The sequence below is a fragment of the Onychostruthus taczanowskii genome, unplaced genomic scaffold (genome assembly GCF_017590055.1).
Source record: "Onychostruthus taczanowskii isolate IOZ18803 unplaced genomic scaffold, ASM1759005v1 scaffold138, whole genome shotgun sequence".
Lineage (NCBI taxonomy): Eukaryota > Metazoa > Chordata > Aves > Passeriformes > Passeridae > Onychostruthus > Onychostruthus taczanowskii.
The window spans coordinates 430,402-434,677 of record NW_024498551.1 but is presented as its reverse complement, the minus strand read 5'-3'; the positions used below and the strand labels follow the sequence as shown (position 1 = coordinate 434,677).

The following is a 4,276-nucleotide window of genomic DNA, read 5'->3' as shown; positions in this document are numbered from 1 at the left end:
TGCTGGGGACAGGGACAGCAGAGCAGGGAGGGGACAGCAGAGGGGACAGCAGAGCAGGGAGGGGACAGCAGAGCAGGGAGGGGACAGCAGAGGGGACAGCAGGCTCGGCAGGCCCAGGCTCACACCGTGAGCCCAGATTCAATCCTGGCACGGTGCAATCCAGCACCATCCCCTTCCTCAGACTCTGATGCCAGAGCTGGGCCGCTCTGGGCCGTTCTGAGCCGTTCTGGGCAGCTCTGGGCCGTTCTGGGCTGCTCTGGGCTGTGCTGGGCTGTGCTGGGCCGTTCTGGGCCGCTCTGGGCCATTCTGGGCCGTGCTGGGCCATTCTGGGCCATGCTGGGCCGTTCTGGGCTGTGCTGGGCCGTTCTGGGCTATTCTGGGCCGTGCTGGGCTGTGCTGTGCCGTTCTGGGCTGTGTTGGGCCATTCTGGGCCATTCTGGGCTGTTCTGGGGGCATCAGCAGCCGAGCTGCCAACGCCATGGCTGTGCCACGTGTCCTCTGTCACTCTCACCCCGGGCGGTGCCAGGCTCCAGCTGGACACGGGGTGAGGGCAGTGCCAGCCCCGCTGCATCCATGGATTGGGAATTAGGGCAAGGATTCGGGCAGGGCCTGGCTCAGCCATCCACCGGGACAGGGCTGGCTGTGTGTTGACTTTGGGGGTGTGTGGTTGGTTGGGGGTTTTTGTATAAATTACACACGGGATGGGACTGTTGAGGAGTGTGTTTTGAGCAGGTTTATTTTTTACTATTAATCTTATTACATGGTTATGATCATGGGAAGGTGTCAGTAGCTTACATTTTTGGTAGTAGACAAAGAACTTAATGTTACAACTCACTTTAAAAGTTTTTTGACCAATCACACAAAGCAGAAGCATATTGACAGTAATTCTGTCTAATCACCATAAGCAATGCACCTTCAGATAAAACAATGCTTTCTTATTTCAAATACAATACCTGCTTGTAAGCCTTAAGATGCAATGCACAGGGGTCTATTATTAAATTATTAATTTGTATATATTATTTATTTATTTATTATTTATTTTAAAAAATTATTATTATTAAATTATTATTAATTAAGTTTATAACTTCCTATTATCTCGCTAGATATACTTTTCTGTAGCTCAGGGAGTTTTCTATCCAAGCATTAATACACAGATCATTGTTCTATTTGTCCTTACTTCCTACTTCTTATATCATTTTTTCACTGACAATTTTTATAGCTACTGCTTAGCTCCAATCACAGTTCTGCTGTTTCTGAGGCCTGCCTTTTGCAGCTTTCTCTGATTTTAAGGATTCCCACAGGTGAGCTGTGTGGTGCCCCCCAGCAGCCCCAGCTCCCCCCACCTAAAGAAAGCTGTCCCCCTGTTAAAAATAGGTTAGAAACTGTTGTAAAATAGTTGATAATTGTTAAGCATGTGCTGTCAGTTTGGTTATTATATTGTAAAAGGGGTTAAAAGGGTACTTATAAGAAGTTATACACCTAAGTAAAGTGCGCCACCCCCAAGCGAAACGAGCCAGCCTGGACAGAAATGTAAGGGCCAATCAAGCGCCTTAAACCTTCATGGAAATGAAGGATCCCAACAAAAAGCAATCCAAAGGGACAAAAAACGGGATAAAAAGGGCATCTGACCCACTGAAGTTGTGCAGTTCCACCTGGAACATCACTGCTGAAAAGAAACCCCAGTGCCAGCGCTGCAGCATCCTCGACAGGAACGCTCCTGCTCGGCCCACGGGCCCCCTTGCTTTAGGCTTTTCTTTTTTATAATAAATGCTGAAATCACTTTAGTCCGGGAGCTTGCTGTCGTTTTTATCACCTCCCCAAAACCTTCAGGGCCTCCCACGTTTCCCGTGGCGGTGTCCGCCAGGCTTCCTGTTTGCGATGCTCACCGGCACGGGGAACGGAGCTGAGAGGGGACATCGTCCACCCGCGGCTCATCCCGGCTGCTCCTCAAGCAGCCGGGGCTGGAACCACCAGGAATCGCTCCTAAAAAGCCTTTTTTTTGGCTCCTCTGCACAGCTGGGGGTGCTCTCAAGAGCCCGCGGGAGGAGGAACGCGAAGAGATCTTCTTGTCCTGAGCCGCTGTGGCCAGATCCTGGCGCAGCTCCCGGGAATGCTGCAGCTGTGAGGAAGATCCTGGCACTGCCAGGGCTGCTGGAGGAAGGCTGGAGCTGGAGGTGAGGGGTCCCAGCTCCCCATCACGCAGCAGGTTGAGGGCTGTCCTGGCTGGGGGGGTTTTGGGGTCCAGCGGGGTTTTTGGGAGTTGGGTGCTGAGATGGGAGCTCATTTTTGGGCAGCCTGTGCTGAGGTCAGGCTGGTGTTCCTGGTGGAAAGGAAAAAGGAAAAAGAAAGGGAAAGGGAAAGGGAAAGGGAAAGGGAAAGGGAAAGGGAAAGGGAAAGGGAAAGGGAAAGGAAAGGAAAGGCACGGTGGGATCAAAGGAAAGGAAAGGAAAGGAAAGGAAAGGAAAGGAAAGGAAAGGAAAGGAAAGGAAAGGAAAGGAAAGGAAAGGAAAGGAAAGAAAGGAAAAGGAAAGGAAAGGAAAGGAAAGGAAAGGAAAGGAAAGGAAAGGAAAGGAAAGGAAAGGAAAGGAAAGGAAAGGAAAGGAAAGGAGGAGAAAAGGAGAAGGAAAGGAAAGGCATGGTGGGACAGGAAATTCTGTCCCCACAGCCCCCGTGGCTCCAGCTCTGCACAGGAGCTCAGCGGTTTCCACCAGTGCCTGTAGCCACCCGTGCCTCAGTTTCCCTCCTTTCAAAAGCAGCACAATGCCAGGGTGTGTCTGGCAAGGCACGGGAGAATCAGCTGCTTGTGTCCACCCCCAGGGGACAAACAGACACACTGTCCCCCCACGGACACGTCACATGGCCGGGGGATGTTGGCCTGGCTTCAGCTGCAGCCGCCCCCGGGCACGTACCCGCCCGGGATGGGCCAGCTCTGCCGTGCCAGGGGGCAGGGGACAGGCAGAGGGGACAGGGAGTGTCCCCTGTGCGGGCTGGCAGGCTGGGGAGTGAGGAAGAAACACTGCTGATGTGGAGGAAGGCTCGGGGAGGGTAAGGGGGCACAGCTGGGCTGGGAGAGGCTGGAGGGGAACTGGGCTTGGGGACCACCGAGTGTCCTTTAGGGCTTGGGGACCATCCTTTGGGGTTTGGGGACCACTGAGTGTCCTTTAGGGCTTGGGGACCATCCTTTGGGGTTTGGGGACCACCGAGTGTCCTTTAGGGCTTGGGGACCATCCTTTGGGGCTTGGGGACCACCAAGTGTCCTTTAGGGCTTGGGGACCATCCTTTAGGGCTTGGGGACCACCGAGTGTCCTTTAGGGCTTGGGGACCATCCTTTGGGGCTTGGGGACCACTGAGTGTCCTTTAGGGCTTGGGGGCCACCAAGTGTCCTTTAGAGCTTGGAGACTGTCCTTTGGGGCTTGGGGACCATCCTTTGGGGCTTGGGGACCACCAAGTGTCCTTTAGAGCTTGGGGACTGTCCTTTGGGGCTTGGGGACCATCCTTTGGGGCTTGGGGACCACCGAGTGTCCTTTAGGGCTTGGGCACCATCCTTTGGGGCTTGGGGACCACCAGGTGTCCTTTAGGGCTTCGGGACTGTCCTTTGGGGTTTGGGGACCACTGAGTGTCCTTTAGGGCTTGGGGACCACCAAGTGTCCTTTAGGGCTTGGGGACCACCGAGTGTCCTTTAGGGCTTGGGGACCATCCTTTGGGGTTTGGGGACCACCAAGTGTCCTTTAGGGCTTGGGGACCATCCTTTAGGGCTTGGGGACCACCGAGTGTCCTTTAGGGCTTGGGGACCATCCTTTGGGGCTTGGGGACCACTGAGTGTCCTTTAGGGCTTGGGGGCCACCAAGTGTCCTTTAGAGCTTGGAGACTGTCCTTTGGGGCTTGGGGACCATCCTTTGGGGCTTGGGGACCACCGAGTGTCCTTTAGGGCTTGGGCACCATCCTTTGGGGCTTGGGGACCACCAGGTGTCCTTTAGGGCTTCGGGACTGTCCTTTGGGGTTTGGGGACCACTGAGTGTCCTTTAGGGCTTGGGGACCACCAAGTGTCCTTTAGGGCTTGGGGACTGTCCTTTGGTTTGGGGGCCACTGACTGTCCTTTATATATATATATAAATATATATAATGTTTATTATATAAATAATATTATATTATATATAATAATATATTTACATTTATATATAATATTTATTATATAAATATTTATATATGATATATATATCTGCCCTCACACATCTCCTCTCCTCTCCTCTCCTCTCCTCTCCTCTCCTCTCCCCTC

At 52.9% G+C, this 4,276-nt stretch overlaps 1 protein-coding gene across 3 annotated transcripts in view; it reads left to right on the top strand.

Moving 5' to 3' along the window:
• Positions 1-2,040: 2,040 nt before the first annotated feature.
• LOC121332124 (death-associated protein kinase 2-like) overlaps positions 2,041-4,276 on the top strand; it is an 8,724-nt gene continuing 6,488 nt past the window's right edge. For all 3 annotated transcript variants that reach the window (XM_041397242.1, XM_041397240.1, XM_041397238.1), the window contains exon 1: positions 2,041-2,174. The gene's annotated coding sequence lies outside the window, so the exon portion shown is untranslated. The remainder of the gene's footprint in view (positions 2,175-4,276) is intronic.